The sequence below is a fragment of the Rhinopithecus roxellana genome, chromosome 7 (assembly GCF_007565055.1).
Source record: "Rhinopithecus roxellana isolate Shanxi Qingling chromosome 7, ASM756505v1, whole genome shotgun sequence".
In the NCBI taxonomy this organism is placed as follows: Eukaryota; Metazoa; Chordata; class Mammalia; order Primates; family Cercopithecidae; genus Rhinopithecus; species Rhinopithecus roxellana.
The window spans coordinates 19,854,327-19,872,372 of NC_044555.1; positions in this window are offsets into that span (position 1 = coordinate 19,854,327).

Below are 18,046 nucleotides of genomic sequence, written 5' to 3' on the forward strand. Positions count from 1 at the left end.
ATCCAAGAAGAGCATGAAAGGGGCAGAAAAATTATCTAAAGAAAATGGTTGAAACTTCCCAAACTTGAGGACAGACAAGGATATACAAATCCAAGAAACTTAATTGACTTTATATAAGGTAAATTGATGGAGAACCACACAGAGGAACATTATATTCAAAGTGCCAAAAGTCAAATAATACAAACAATTGTACACCAATGAAGTGGTTAAGGTAAATAAAATTTTAAAATTCCTAGAAATGCACAACCTGCCAAGACCAGATCATGAAGAAATGGAAAAATCTGCATACATCCATAACCAGTAAGGAGCTTGAAATAACAATTTAAAATTTCTAAACAGAGAAAAGTCTAAGACCAAATGGTTTTACCACTGAATTCTAGTAAACATTTAAAGAGAATCAAAACTAATCCTTCTCAAACTCTTTCAAAACATTGAAGAGGAGGGAAAAAATCCTAGTTCATCCTATGAGGCCAGACTTACCCTTAATTCAAAATAAGATTAATATACCACAAAAAACTACTGATAAACATCCATTATGAATGTTGATGCAAAAATCCTCAGTATCATACTAGTAAATTGAATTCAACAGCATATTAAAAGAATTATACAACACAGAAAAGTGAGATTTATCTGAGGAACACAAGGGTGTTTCCACATAAGAATTTCAATCAATGTAATACATCGCATTAATAGAATTAGGAAAAAAAACACATAATCATAAAAATTAGTGCATTGAAAACATCTGACAAAATCTTACATCCTTTCATAATAAAAACTACCCAGAAACCTGGAATAGAACAGAACTTTCTCCACATAATAGAGGGCATTTGTAAACAATTCATAGCTAAATCATACACAATAGTGAAAGACAAAATTTGCCCCCTAAAATCAGGAACAAAATAGGGTTGCCCACTTTCACCACTGCTATTGAAAAGTGTACTGAAAATTCTAGCTGGAAAAATTAGGCAAAATTAAGAAATAAAAGGCATTACAATTGGAAATGAAACATGAAAACTACTTTGTAGAATACATGATCCTTTATATAAACATCCCAAAAGATCCACAAAAAGCCACTAATTTGCCATATACATAAATCAAATCAAAATGGAGTAAGACATAAATCTAAGACCTCAAATTATGAAATTACTACAAGAAAACACTGAGGAAAATCTACAGGATATTGGTCTGGGCAAAAATTTCTTAAGTAATACCCCCACAAGTACAGGTAACCAAAGCAAAAAATGGACAAATGGGATCACATCAAGTTAAAAAATCTGGCCAGCCACGGTGGCTCATGCCTGTAATCACAGCACTTTGGGAGGCCGAGGCGGGCAGATCTCGGTCAAGAGACCAAGACCATCCTGGCCAACATGGTGAAACCCCGTTTCTACGAAAAATACAAAAATTAGCTGGGCTGTTGGCGCGCGCCTGTACTCCCAGCTACTCAGGAGGCTGAGGCAGGAGAATTGCTTGAACCCAGGAGGTGCAGGTTGCGGTGAGCAGAGATGGTGCCACTGCACTCCAGCCTGGCGACAGAGCAAGACTCCGTCAAAAAACAAGCAAACAAACAAACAAACCAAAAACTTCTGCATAGCACAGGAAACAATCAACAAATTAAAGAGACAATCCACAGATTGGAAGAAAATATTTGCAAACTACCCATCTGACAAGGTATGATAACCAGAAAATATAATCAGCTCAAACAACTCTAAAGAAAAAAAAATTACTAATCCAATGAAAAATGGGCAAAAGATTTGAACAGACATTTCTCAAAAGAAGACATACAAGACAAACAAGCACATAAAACAAGAAGACATACAAGACAAACAAGCACATGAAAAGGCATTCAACATCATTGATCATCAGAGAAATGCAAATAAAGACTCCATGAAATATTATCATCTCATCCCAGTTAAAATGGCTTTTTTTTTTTTCAAAAGACAGTCAATAACAAATGCTGGTCAGAATGTGGAGAAGAGAACCCACTGTTGGTGGAGATGTAAATTAGTATATACACTGTGAAGAACAGTTTGGACGATCCTTGAAAAACTAAAAATAGAGCTACCATAGGATCCAGCAATGCGACTGCTGAGTGTATACCCAAAATAAAGGAAATCAATATATCAAAGAGATAGTTGCACTCCCATGTTTGTTGCAGCACTATTTACAATAGCCAAAATTTGGAAACAATGTAAGCGTCCATCAACAGATGAAGGGTTTTTAAGAAATGTGGCATATATACACAATGGAGTACTATTCAGCCACAAAAATAATAAGACATTGTCAATTGTAACAACTGGGTGGAACTGGAGATCATTATGTTAAGTAAATAATCCAGGCACAGAAAGAAAAACATCACGTGTTCTCACTTACTTGTGAGATCTAAAAATTAACACAATTGAACTCTTGGAGACAGAGAATATAAGGACGGTTACCAGAGGCTGGGAAGGGTAGGAGGGGTTGGTGGAAGAAGATGAGGATGGTTAATGGGTATCAAAAAGTAGTTAGAAAGAATAACTAAGACTTACTACTTGATAGCACAATGGAGCGGGTACAGTCAATAATTACACTGTATATTTTAAAATAACTAAGAGTGTAGTTGGATTGTTTGTAACACAAAGCATAAATTCTTGAGTGGATGAATATCTCATCTTACATGATGTGATTATTACACATTACATGCCTGTATCAAAACATCTCATGTGCCATATAAATACATACACCTACTATGTACTCAGAAAAATTAAAAATAAAAAAAATTTAAAAAGCTACTCTACCTAATAAACGAATTCAGAAAAGTTACAAAGTACAAGTTTGACATGCAAAATAGGTTGTATCCCTCCCTACACAATCGCAATGAACAATTTTCAAAGTTAAGATTATATAAGAAAATTATTAAAATTAATAAGAAAATAATTCCTTTTACAATAGCATGAAAAAGAATGAAATATATAGAAATACATTTAACAAAAGACATGAAAGACTTACACCCTGAAAATTAGACAGAGAAAACAAAACTGATGAAAAGAATTAAAGAAGACCTAAATACAAACACTCGTGGGGATGGATACTCTATTTCCCATGATGTGATTATTATACATTGCATACCTCTATCAAAACAGGTCATGTACTCCATAAATATATACACCTACTACATACCCATAAAAATTAAAAATTATAAAAATAAAGAATACCTAAAATATAGAAATACTTCTTGCATTCATGGATTGAAAAATGTAAGTCACTGAAGTGCCAATGCTAACCAAAGCAATCTACAGATTCAATGTGATGTTTATTAAAATTCCAACTATTTTGCAGAAATGGATAAGCTAACCCTCAAGTTCATATGGAATTGAAAGTGGCCTCATATAGCCTGAATAATCATGAAAAAGAACAAAGTTGGAAGATTCATATTTCCCAATTTCGAAACTTACTAAAAAGGTCCAATTATCTAAACAGTGTGTTACTGGTATAGAAATAAACACATAGACTACTGAATTTGAATTTATATTTCAGGTATAAACCCTTAACACAGATGGATAAACTAATTTTGACAAGGGTACCAAGGCTATGCAATAGGAAAAATATATTTTCTTTTCAATAAATGGTACTAAGAAAACAATTTCCATATTTAAAAAATGATGTCAGCTCACTATCTGAAAACATACAAAAATTAATTAAAATAAATCAATTACCTAAATATATAATCTAAAATATAAAACTTTTAGAAGATAACATAGAGGTAAAATATCATGACCTTGGATTTGGCAATGGATTTTTAGATATGACACCAAAAGGTGACAAAAGGCAAAAAGAAGAAAAAAATATAAAAGTGACACTTCATGAAAATTAGAAGCTTCCGTGCATCAAAGTACATTATCAAAAAAGGAGAAGACAATCTACAAAAAAGAGAGTAATTATTTTCAAATCACATATCTGATAAGGCTGTAATATTCAGAATACATAAATAATACCTATAATTTAATAACAAAAAGACAAACAGACCAATAATGGGCCAAAATCTTGAATAGATTTTTTTCAAAGAAGAAATAACAATGGCCAAAAAGTTCATGAACAAATGTTAAACATTTCCGGGCATGTTGGCTCATGCCTGTAATTCCCGCACTTTGGGAGGCCAAGGCGGGCGAATTACCTGAGGTCAAGAGTTTGAGACCAGCCTGGCCAACATGGTGAAACCCCTGTCTCTACTAAAAATACAAAATATTAGCTGGGCATAGTGGTGCATGCCTGTAGTCCCAGTTACTTGGGAGGCTGAGGCTGGAGAATCGCATGAACCCGGGAGACTGAGGTTGCAGTGAGCTGAGATTGTGCCATTGCAGTCCAGACTGGGTGACAAGAGCGAAACTGTCTCAAAAAAAGAAAACAAAAACAAAAAGCCACCATTAGTCAGCATGGAAATGCAAATCAAAGTCACAATGAGATACTACTTCACACTCACCAACTTAGGTTTAATCAAAAACCATGGAAAATAAGTGTTGGTAAGGATACAGATAAATTGGAGCCCTTGTCTATTGCTAGTGGTAATATAAAATGGTGCAGCCACTGTGGAAAATAATACAGTAGTGTCTCAAAAAGGTATACATAACATTATTATGTGACTCAGCAATTCCACTCCAGGCATACACCCACAAGAATTGAATACTGGGACTCATACTTGTACGCCAATGTTCATTGCAGCATTACTCACAATGAGCAATAGGAGGAAACAACTCAAGTCTGTCAGCAGATGAACAGATAAACAAAATGTGTTATATACATAAAATGGAATATGATTCAGCCATAAAATATGAATTCATGATACATACTACAATATGGATGAATCTTGAAAACATAATACTAAGTGAAATAAGCCAGATGCAAATGTAAAAATATTGTACGATTCCCCTTATATAACATACCTAGAATTGGCAAATTGACAGAATCAGAAAGTAGATTAGAGTTTACCAGAAACTGGAGGAAGGGAGAGTTAAAATTATTGCCTAATAGTGACAGATTTTGCTCGGGATGATTAAAAGCATTTGGAAATAGATAATAGTGATGACTGTACACACAAATGTAATCAATGCCACTGAATTGTACACTTTTAAGTGTACAATAGTAAAATGGCTAAAATGCCAAAATTTTATGTTATATATATTTCACAGAATAAAGTTTTTTACAGAATGAATGTTTTACAAAAATTAAGCTTCTTGTTGAAATAACATCAATTTAGAAGTTTGCATTAGTTGCTCTCACATGGATTTTTTAGCTGACAAAAGATAAAAGCGTAAATGTTTCACTCAGATAGTAGAGATATAATGGACACAACATTAAACTTATATCAGTGGGGGAATTTTAAGAGATAATGTCAAGGATGATTTGAAGAGATAATCTACCTGCCAATAACACAATACTAGTAAGACTGCCAAGTATAGGCTATTGATTGGTAACAGATCCTCAGGTACCATTTGAATACTTCCAAATGGAAAACAAGTACATTATAGCTATTGTTGGTCATTCTTGGAGTTGGTTGAGGCTTTTCCTTGCTGCTAAACTAAAAATGTAATGATTTTTTAGAGTTCTTGATTATTTTTATTCCCAAATTGGAAAATTCATACTTATCACTCCAGTAACAAGGATGTACATTTCTCTGGTACCATTATTTAATATTAAAGAGTTCTTTGCAGCTTACATTTAACTCAAAATCTCAACTGTCTTTATCACCCAGAAACTTCAGGAAGAATAAAGAGAATTAGTGAAATTGTAATAATGTAATTGTTCAAAACTGTAGTAACCATCAAATTTCTAAGGCACAAAAAGTCATTCTTATCTGATAAAAGTAACTTCGGCCAGGCGCGGTGGCTCAAGCCTGTAATCTCAGTACTTTGGGAGGCCGAGACGGGCTGATCACGAGGTCAGGAGATCGAGATCATCCTGGCTCACATGGTGAAACCCCGTCTCTACTAAAAAATACAAAAAACTAGCTGGGCGAGGTGGCGGGCGCCTGTAGTCCCAGCTACTCCGGAGGCTGAGGCAGGAGAATGGCGTAAACCCGGGAGGCGGAGCTTCCAGTGAGCTGAGATCCGGCCACTGCACTCCAGCCTGGGTGACAGAGCAAGACTCCCTCTCAAAAAAAAAAAAAAAAAAAAAAAAAAAAAAAAAAAAGTAACTTCATACCTCTCAAGGACCCACAAGTTATCTCCTTATGAGTTATTAACAGGCTGTGTCATGCAGTGTCATGAGAAATTTCACTTCCAATCCTGTATTCTAGTTCATTACAGGCTAATGACAGAATAATACATACTACTCAAATGATATCTCCAGCTTTATTTACAACAAACACAAGGAACATTTTCAAAACTCTTACCTAAACATTCTCTAATGGATTCACAATCCTGGAGATTTGGTCTTCTGAAAAAGGCATCAAAGAAAAACTGTTGTTGGGCTTCAACTGAAGTGACCAAATTAGGTGCTGTTTTATTCATTTACATATAACAAAAACTCTAGTGTTGATCCTGGGATTCATGCTTCTTCACTTAAATGACTACTAGACTTTATTCCACTAAAATAATTTAAACTGAGGATTATTAAAAATCCTGCACAAGCTGCTGACTTCAGAAGTGAAAAGCTTCTATCAAAGACAATGAACAAAATTAATTTTCTCATTCTTCAACATCCTTTTTTGTCTCTTTGCTCTACTGATAGTCTTGTCTATAATCACATTTTGATACCTCCTAGAACACGAATATAATTTATTTTATACTTCTTCTATTATTTTGAACCCCTGTGATCTTCTTATGCCACTTAAGGAAAATAAAAGAGCTCTCCTATACATTTTTCCCACTCCATAGCAACTACTCTGAACTTAGCTGATTGCTGAATCTTGTACCTCATTATGCTGACAAAAATTTAATAGCTTTCTTTTTGTTTTTTAATACTTCAAATGGTAGATTACCTTTAATTCCCTTCTGGTAATTAAGTTTCCTTCATATCTCAGATTCAGTCTTGAAAAGTTAGACCTTGACTTTATGACATCAAAATGCTTCTGCTGAGGTTATTACAATTCTATAAGCTATTGGCCAATCCCATGGCCAATATGAAAGACACGAATATCTAGGTTATCTATTATACTCAGTCTGTTCTCTTCAGTGGCACGTCAGCCTGCTTTGAAAAACTATTTAACTCTTCTCAAGATGTTGAGGAACATAAAATTAGCTGCTTCCTATTAGAGTAAATGATGCTTATATTCCCAATACAGTCTGTGCCATAATAGGATACTGTTTCTTACATGAGCATCAGGCTTACATCTGAGTACCTTATATTTACTTAGCCTATGTATTAAGTTAGATACATTCAGATATTTAAAAACTACCACATGCTCTTTTTTAAGTTATTTTACTTGTAGTTCCAAGATACATGTGCAGAACGTGCTGGCTTGTTACATAGGTACACATGAGCAATGGTGGTTTGCTGCACCTACTGACCTGTCTTCAAAGTTCCTTCCCCTTGCCCCCAATCAACAAGCCCTGGTGTGTGTTGCTCCCCTCCCTGGGTCCATGTGTTCTCATTGTTCAACTCCTACCTACGAGTAGGAACATGCGGTGTTTGGGTTTCTGTTCCTGTGTTAGTTTGCTGAGGATGATGGCTTCCAACTTCATCCATGTCCCTGCAAAGGACATGATCTCATTCCTTTTGATGGCTGAATAGTATTTCATGGTGTATGCATACCACATTCTCTCTCTGTCTCTTTTTTTCTGTTTTTTACAAAAATTTACTTTAAGATTTGGGATACATGTGCAGAACATGCAGGTTTGTTATATAGGTATACATGTGCCACGGTGGCTTGCTACACCTATCAACCCATCATCTAGGTTTTAAGCCCCACATGCATTAGGTATTTGTCCTAATATTAGCTCTCTCTCCCCTTCCCTCCAACCCCCTGACAGACCCCAGTGTGTAATGTTTGCCTCCCTGTGTCCATGTGTTCTTTCTTCAACTCCCACTTATGAGTGAGAATATGCAGTATTTGGTTTTCCGTTCCTGTGTTAGTTGCTGAGAATGATGGCTTCCAGCTTCATCCATGTCCCTGCAAAGGACATAAACTCATTCTTTTTTATGGCTGCATAGTATTCCATGGTGCATATGTGCCACATTTCCTTTATCCTAAATTGATGGACATTTGGGTTGGTTCCAAGTCTTTCCTATTGTGAATAGTGCTGCAACAAACATACATGGACATGTGTCTTTATAGTAGAATGATTTATAATTCTTTGGATATATACCCAGTAATGGGATTGCTGGGTCAAATGTTATTTCTGGTTCTAGATCCTTGAGGAATCATCACACTGAAGCAGGACTGCTGGGCAGGACTGCTGGGCAGGAAGCTGGGCAAGACCGCTGGGCTGGAAGATCTAGGGGATGTGGCACATCTGACTACAGGAGATGGGAGTGGATGGAGTTGACTGCTCTGTCATCTGGGTGTTTCCAGGGCAATAGGGGGCTGCACCCCTCAGCAAATTCAGGCAGAAGTAGAACTGCCGGGCCAGAAGCTCTATCAGGCATGACTCACCTGACTACCAGCAGTGGGGGTGGGTGGGGATGGCATCCCTACTGTCTGGGTACCTCCTGCGACAAAAGGAGGCTGTGCCCATCGACTGAGTTTCCACAGAAGCAGGCTTACTGGGCCAGAAGCTCTAATACACATATCCCACCTGGCTACCAGTAGTGGGGGACAGCAGGGTGGGTGTTTCTCAGGACAACAGGAAGCTGCACCCTCTAACTGAGCTCACACAACAGCAGGGCCACTGGGTCAGAAGCTCTAGTATGCATTGCATTCCTGGCTCTCAGTGGCAGGGATCAGATCAGTGGGGTCATGCACCCTGCCATCCCGGTGTTTCTCAGGACAACAGGTGGCTGCACCCTCCAGTTGAGTTCCCACAGATGCAGGACAGCTGAGCCAGAAGTTCTAATAGGCATTGCCCACTTGGCTGTCAGTGGCATGGGTGGGTGGGGTCACCTCCCCTGCCATCTGAGTGGTTCCTGGGACAACACGAGGCTGCGCATGCCAGCATAGTTCAGACAGAAGTGAGGCTGCTGGGCCAGAAACTCTAATAGGTGTTACCTGCTTCATTAATAGTGGCTGGGGTGGGTGGAGTGTCATGTGCATGGCTGACCAGGTGTTTCCCAGGATAACAGAAAGCTGGGCCTTCCATCTGACTTCGGAAAGAAGCAGGACTGCTGGTCTAGAAGCTCTAGCAAGCATGACCTGCCTGGCTATCAGTGGTGGGGGCAGGCAGGGTCATGTACTCTGCCATTTGGATGTTTCGTGGGATAACATAAAGCTGTGTCCTCTAGCTGAGTTGACGCAGATATGGGGCCGCTGTGCTGAAAGCTCTAGCATGCGTTGCCTGCCTGGCTACCATTGACAGGGGTGGGTGGGGTCACATATTCTGCAATCCAGGTGTTTCCTGGGACAACAGGAAGCTGTGACCTCCAGCTGAGTTTACACAGAAATGAAGCTGTTGGGGCAAAACTTATAGCAGGCATTGCCTGCCTGGTTGCCAGTGGTGGGAGTGGGTGGAATCATATACTCCAAAATTTGATTGTTCACCAAAACAACAGGAAGCTGTGTTCTCCAGCTGAGTTCACATAGAAGCAGGGCCACTGGGCAGGATGCTCTAGGAAGTGTTGCTCACCTGGTTTCCAGTGGCAGAGTCGGGTGGGGTCATGTGCTCTGTCATCCAGGTGTTCCTCGGTAAAACAGGAAGCTGCACCCTCTAACTGTGCTCAAACAGAAGTGGGCTGTGGGGCCAGAAGCTCTAACAGGTGTTGCCCACCTGGCTTCCAGCGGCAGGGCAGGTGGGGTCACACACTCTGCCATCTGGGTGTTTTCCAGGACAACAGGAAGTGGCACCATCCAGCTGAGTTCACAAAAAAGCAAGACCACCAGGGCAGAAGCTCTAGCAAGCACTGACATCCTGGCTATCAGTGGTGTGGCTGGATGGGGTCATGTGCCCTGTTGTCAGAATGTCTCCTAGAACATCAGGAGGCTTCACCCTCCAGCCGAGTTCACACAAAAGGGAGACCATGAGACTGAAGGCTATATCAGGCATTTCCAATTTGGCTACCATTGGCAAGGTGGGTGAAATGGCTGGCTGAATTCAAGCCAAAGTAGGACCACTAGGCTAGAAGCTGGTGCTGAGCCTCTTCCAGCAAGGGGAAGGAAAACAATCTTACTGTTCCCAGATACTGCCACTTTGGCCTGTACTAGAGCTATGGTGCAAGTGTTGGTCTTTTCTAGGGCCCAAGGCTTGTAGAAGTCCCCATGGACTCGAAAGTTGTCCATGAAAAAGTCTCAACAGTTTTCTGCCTCAGTCTTAGAAGTGTAGTAGAGGGACAGGGGGACGGGGGATTCTCCCATTCCTAGTCTTGCACAGGTCCTTGTCAGAGTGTGAATCTCCTTAGGAGATCTCACTCACTCTTCTCTGTGTTAGAGAGGTTCTCCTGGCTCTTTGCTGAGTCCAAGCTGGCTGCTGACCAACTTTGATCCTTTGCTCTCTGTGTTCTCCTGCTGCATTGATGGATCCTGACCTGGTGTCTCAGAAGATCAACCTGCAGGGTTAGTGTTCACTAGCCCTTTTGTTTCCTTTCTTTGAGAACAGCACACATGAGCTGCTTCTAGTCTACCATCTAGGCATTGCCTCTCATGCAGGTAAAAATGACCCAATTGCTCAGATTAAAAGCTTCCAAAAGCATTCTGAGTTTCTAGGCACTATTCAAATAAAAACAAACAAAAACCTGGTATATAAAAAATAGGTCTGACCTATTATTGGCTACAAGAGTTCAAGAGGATTTCAAAATTTTGGTGGGAAGAAGCTTTAAGATGACTGACTAGAGGCATCTGGTACTCACGTACTCCACAAAGATGAATGGAAGATGTGAGTACCAGATGCCTCTAGTCAGCCATCTTAAAGCTTCTACCACTCAAAACCAAATTAGTGAGTAGATAGTATCATCTTGAATAGATCACCTAAGACAGAATGCTGAAATTTAACAGAAAAATGACAGAAAACATTTAAGGCAAGGGAGGAGAGAGAAGCAAGGTAGCCTGCTTGGTCAGAATTGGCTTGGAGCCTGGAGTGGATCCTCAATCAATGGAAAGTGAGAGGCTGCCAGCTGTAAAAATTCCCAGCATGATCTTCTGCAATCCTAATCATTGTAAAGCCCCTTGGGCCTTGTAGGCCTGAAGACTAATGTAAGGAGTGGCCTGGAGAACACACTGTGACACTGCTTCACAGAGGAAGCTCACACTGTGTCTCAAACACCTCCTGAGTCCTAGGCAGTTACAAGGCACCATTTTGAAGGTCTAGTCCCCACCAGACTGCATCCTGCCTTAGGCCTCAATAGTTTCTGTATATTCACATCCCTGGAGCCTAATTGATATCCTCCACCTACATCCAGGTACCACTGCTGGCTAGTGCCAACAGGATTAAAGCAAGAACCATTAACAGTGAGCCTGCTACCCCCAGTAGCAGGACCACTACACATGTACAAATGCAAAGAAGACAAGCTACTCTGCTTGCAAAAACCACCCGGTGCTGAAGTACATGCTCCCCAGCTGCATGCCTAGTGCTGCTGCCAGTGCAAGCAACCTCACCCTCCTGAGCATCAGGGAAGCAACAAAACTATTGCTGCACCAACCTGCACATACTGCACATATCCAGGCCCTTGTCTACCATAGCCAGTGCTCACATGAACCACTGAGGGGCCTGAGAACAGGCCCATCTGGCCCAACTCTGCCCCTACAGAGCCCGAGCCCAACATCTGGGGGTCTGGGAATCACCCTGTCCCATTCATCACCTTTGGCATCTGAGCACTCCTCCTAGGAGACTGAAGAACACCAAACATGCCATGACTGCAGCTGGTACCCACTCACATGCACAACTGCAGGCTTGAGTACTTTTGTGCACAGCACATCACAGAAACCACCAACACTATTGGAAACTACTTGGGAGCCAGAGTGTTGTTCTGCCCTTGTTACTGCCATCACTCATGTTACACCCATTACCCAAGGCCCCAAAGACTCACTCACCCACTTGGGCAAATGGTGAAACTGCCTGTACCTGAGGAAGCTGTCTGGAGTCCAACAAATCAGCCTACCTACACCTGCTGTCATTGGGGTCAGTGTATGCCACTCTGGGGCCCAAAAGTAGGCACACTAAACCCACTGCTGCCACATTGGAAGCCTGAACACAGGCCTACTTGGCATTCACATCCACACACAAACATCACAACAGCCTCTACTAGCAGCTGCACCATAAACCACTGAAGAAATCATAGCAATAACTGCTGTTTACAGTCAAAATAACTCAAACAAGGACTACATTACTGCAAACACCCAGAATCAAACCCAAAGTTCCCTACCCAACCAACAGCATAAATGCATCTTTAAAAAAAACCCTTTTTTGTTAAAATAAATTAAAAAAATTGAAAGAAACTGTTTGTACATTAGATGCACAGATATGAACATAAGGACACAAGAAATATAACAAAGAAAAGACAATATCTCCAAAGGAATGCAACAACTGCCCAGCAACAGATCCATTGAAAAAAACTTATGAAATCTTAAAAAAGAATTGAAAATGGCATTAAAAATCTCAATAAGATACAAGAAAACAGATAAATTATTTTTTTAAATAATAAGATATTAATGAGAAATTTACAAATAAAATAGATATAAAAAATCGGGAACTAATTCATTGAATGAAATAAAAATATATTGGTAAGTTTCAAAGCTAGGCTAAATCAAAGAGAATTTCAGAACTTGAAGACAGATCTTTTCAAGTAACCCAGTCAGAAAAAAACAGAGGAAAAAATTAAAAAGAATAAGGAAAGTCAACAGGACATATGGGACACCATAAAGTGACTAAATATTCAAAATTTTGATGTCCCAGAAGGTGAAGGGGAAACAAAATAAATAGAACAGCTATTTAACAAAATAACGGCTGTAAACTTCCTAAGTCTAGCAAAATACTTACACATCTAATACATAATAAACAGAAATTCCAAAATATACACAATTTCTTTCCCAAGTCACATTATAGTCAAACTGTAAAAAGTCAAAAAGAGAATTCTAAAAACCCCCCAAAAATGCACATAAAGTCACACATAAAGGAACTTTCATGAGACTAACAGCAAATTTCTCAGCAAACCTTACATGCCAGGAGAGAATTGGATAATATACTCCAAGTGGTGAAAGAAAAGAAAACTGCCAGCCGACAACACTATACCCAGTAAAGGAACTTTTTGTAAATGAATGAGAAATAGTCCTTCCCAGAAAGGCAAAAGCTGAGAGGGTTTATCACCACTAGAATGGCCCTACCAGAAATGCTTAAGAAAGTCATACACCTGGAAGTGAAAGGACAATATCCACCATTATGAAAAAGCATAAACATATAAATCTCACTGGTAGAGGAAACACAAAAAATAATAAAAAGAAAGCACCGAAATGGTACCACTACAGAAAATCACCAAACCCCAGTGATAAATAATGAGAGAAAAACTAAAAAACAAAGAATATATAAAACAACCAGGAATCAACTAATAAAATGACACAAGGAAGTCCTGTCATATCAATAATAAGCTTGAATGTAAGTAGGTTAAATTCCTCACTTAAAAAGATATTGACTGGCTGAATGAATTTTTAAATGACCCAATTATATGCTGCTCACAAGAAACTCACTTCACATGTAAATGTGTATCTAGTAAAAGTAATGGGATGAAGTAAAATGTTCCATGGAAATGAAAAACAAAAGCAAGCAGGAATAGCTGTACCTAAATAACAGACTTTAAAGAATAAAAGAGGCAAAAAGACCAAAAGTATCACATAATAATAAAATAATAAATTGAGCAGGAGACTATAATACCTCCTGAGTCCTAGGCAGCTACAAGGCACCATTTTGAAGGTCTAGATCCACACCAGACTGCATCCTGCATATACATATGTATATACATACATACATATATATGTATATACATATATATGTATATACATGCACACATATATGTATATACATACACATATACACGTATATAATACACATATACACGTATATACATACACATATATGTATATACATATATGTATGTATGTATATACATACATGTATTATATACACAGGCACATTCTATTTGTGTGTGTGTGTATATATAGATATATATGTACATATATAAAAAGTCATACACCTGGAAGTGACAGGACAGTATCCACTATTATTAGAACACTTAGGGACCCTACTGCAGCTCTGTAAAGTTGCTGTAGCCAGACTGCCTCTCTAGATTCCTCTGATCTGAGCAGGAGGTCTATGAAAGGCAGCAGCCCCAGTCAGGGACTTATAGATAAAACTCCCATCTCCCTGAGACAGAGCACCTGGGGGAAGGGGTGGCTGAGAACACAGATTCAGTGGACTTAAACATTCCTGCCTGCCAGCTCTGAAGAGAGCAGGGGATCTCCCAGCACTGAAATTGACCTCCACTAAGAGACAGACTGCCTCAAGTGGGTCCCTGACCCCAGTGTCTCCTGACTGGGACACACCTCCCAGCAGGGGTCGACAGACATCTCATATAGGAGAGCTCTGGCTGCCACCTGGTGAGTACTCCTCTGGGAGGAAGCTTCCAGAGGAAGGAACAGGCAGCAATCTTTGTGTTCTGCAGCCTCTGCTGGTAAAACCCAGGAAAACGGTCTGGAGTGGACCTCCAGCAAACTCCAGCAGACCTGCAGCAGAGGGGTTGTTAGAAGGAAAACTAACAACAGAAAGGAATAACATCAACATCAACAGAAAAAACAACCACACAGAAACACCATCTGAAGGTCACGAACACTAAAGACCAAAGGTAGATAAATCCATAAAGATGAGGAAAAACCAGTGCAAAAAGGCTGAAAATTCCAAAAACCAGAATGCCTCTTCTCCTACAAAGGATCAAAAATCCTCGCCAGCAAGGGAACAAAACTGGACAGACAATAAATTTGACAAATTGAAGGAAGTAGGCTTCAGAACATGGGTAATAAGAAACTCCTCAGAGCTAAAGGAGCATGTTCAAACCCAATGTAACAAAGCTAAGAACCTTGAAACAACGTTAGGGGAATTGCTAACTAGAATAACCAGTTTAGAGAAGAACATAACTAACCTGATGGAGCTGAAAAACACAGCACGAGAACTTCGTGAAGCATACACAAGTATCAATAGCCGAATCAATAAAGCAAAAGAAAGGATATCAGATATTGAAGATCAACTTAATGAAAAAAACATGAAGACAAGATTAGCAAAAAAAAAAAAAAAAAAAAAGAAAAGAAAAAAAAGAAAAAGAAAAAAGTATGAAAAGGAGCAAACAAAGCCTCCAAGAAATATTGGACTGTGTGAAAAGACCAAACCAATGAAACATAGGAAAGAAAGGAACTAAGTTGGAAAACACTCTCCAGGATATTATCCAGGAGAACTTACTGAACCTAGCAAGACAGGCAACATTCAAATTCAGGAAATACAGAGAACATCTCAAAGATACGCCTTGAGAATCATCAGATCCACCAAGGGTGAAATGAAGGAAAAAATGTTAGGGCAACCAGAGAGAAAGGTGTGGTTACCCACAAAAAGAAGGCCATCAGACTAACAGCAGATCTCTCTGCAGAAACCCTACAAGCCAGAAGAGTGGGGGCCAATATTTAACATTTTTAAAGAAAAGAATTTTCAAGCCAGAATTTCATATCCAGCCAAACTAAGCTTCATACGCCAAGGAGAAATAAAATCCTTTACAGACAAGCAAATGCTGAGAGATTTTGTCACCACCAGGCCTACCGTGCAAGAGCTCCTGAAGGAAACACTAAAAATGGAAAAACAAAAACAAAAACAAAAAACACCATACCAACCACTAAAAAATATACGAAATTGTAAAGACCATCGACGCTATGAAGAAACTGCATCAACTAACAAGCAAAATAAGAGCTAGCATCATAATTACAGGATCAAATTCACACATAACAATATTAACCTTAAAAGTAAATGAGCTGAATGCCTCGATTAAAAGACACAGACTGGCAAATTGTATAAAGAGTCAAGACCCATCAGGTGTGCTGTATTCAGGAGACCCATCTCATGTGCAAAGACACACCTGGCTTAAAATAAAGGGATGGAAGAAGATTAGCCAAGAAAAAACAAAACAAACAAACAAACAAAAACCAGGGTTGCAATATTAGTCTCTGATAAAACAGACTTTAAACCAAAAAAGATCAAAAAAGACAAGAACATTACGTAATGGTAAAGGGATTAATGCAATGAGAAGAGGTAACTATCGTAAATATATATGAACTCAATACAGGGGCACCGAGATTCATAAAGCAAGTTCTTAGAGACCTACAAACAGACTTAGACTCCCACACAATAATAGTGGGAGATTTTAGCAACCCACTGCCAATATTAGACAGGTAAACAAGACAGAAAAGTAACAAGGATACTTAGGACTTGAACTCAGCTCTGGACCAAGCATACCTAATAGACATCTACAGAACTCTCCACCCCAAATCAACAGAAAATACATTCTTCTCAGCGCCACATTACACTTATTCTAAAATTGATGACATAATTGGAAGTAAAACACTCCTCACCAATGCAAAAGGATGGAAATCATAACAAACAGCCTTTCGGACCACAGTGCAATCAAATTAGAACTCAAGATTAAGAAACTCATTAAAAACCGCACAACTTCATAGAAACTGAACAACCAGCTGCTGAATGACTGCTGGGAAAATAACAAAATTAAGGCAGAAATAAATAAGTTATTTGAAACAAATAAGAACAAGGATGCAACTTACCAGAATCTCTGGGACACAGCTAAGGCAGTGTTTGGAGAGAAATTTATAGCACTAAATGTACACAGGAGAAAGCAGGAAAGATCTAAAATTGAAACCGTAACACAACAATTAAAAGAACTGGAGAAGCAAGAAGAAACAAATCTAAAAGCTAGCAGAAGACAAGAAATAACTAAGATCAGAGCAGAACTGAAGGAGATAGAGACACAAAAAACCCTTCAAAAAAATCAATGAATCCAGGAGCTGGTTTTTTGAAAAGAACATCAAAATAGATAGACCTCTAGCCAGACTAATGAAGAAAAGAGAGAATAACCAAATAGACACAATAAAAAATGATAAAGGAGATATCACCACTGATCCCACAGAAATACAAACTACCATCAGAGAATACTAGAAACACTTCTATGCAAATGAACTAAAAATCTACCAAAAATGGGTAAATTTCTGGACACATACACCCTCCAAAGACTAAACCAGTAAGAAGTCGAATACTTGAATAGACCAATAACAAGTTCTGAAATCGAGGCAGTAATTAATAGCCTACCAACCAAAAAAACGCAGGACAAGACAGATTCACAGCCGAATTCTACCAAAGGTACAAAGAGAAGCCGGTACCATTCCTTCTGAAACTATTCCAAACAATAGAAAAACAGGGAATCCTCCCTATCTCATTTTATGAGGCCAGCATCATCTTGACCAAAACCTGGCAGAGACACAAAAACAAAAAAAGAAAATTTCAGGCCAGTATCCCTGATGAACATCGATGCAAAAATCCTCAATAAAATACTGGCAAACCAATGGCACCCAAGATGGCCAAATAGGAACAGCTCCAGCCTCCAGTTCCCAGTGTGAGCGACACAGAAGACGGGTGATTTCTGCATTTTCAACTGAGGTACTGGGTTCATCTCACTGGGGCGTGTCAGACAGGTGACGCTGGTCTGCGGGTGCAGCCTGACCCGTGAGAGCTGAAGCAGGGCGAGGCACTGCCTCACCTGGGAAGCACAAGGGGGAAGGGAATTCCTTTTCCTAGCCAAGGGAAATTGAGACACACAACACCTGAAAAATTGGGTAACTCCCACCCTAATACTGCGCTTTACCAAGGGTCTTAGCAAATGGCACACAAGGAGATTATATCCCACACCTGGCTCAGAGGGTACCATGCCCACGGAGCCTCCCTCATTGCTA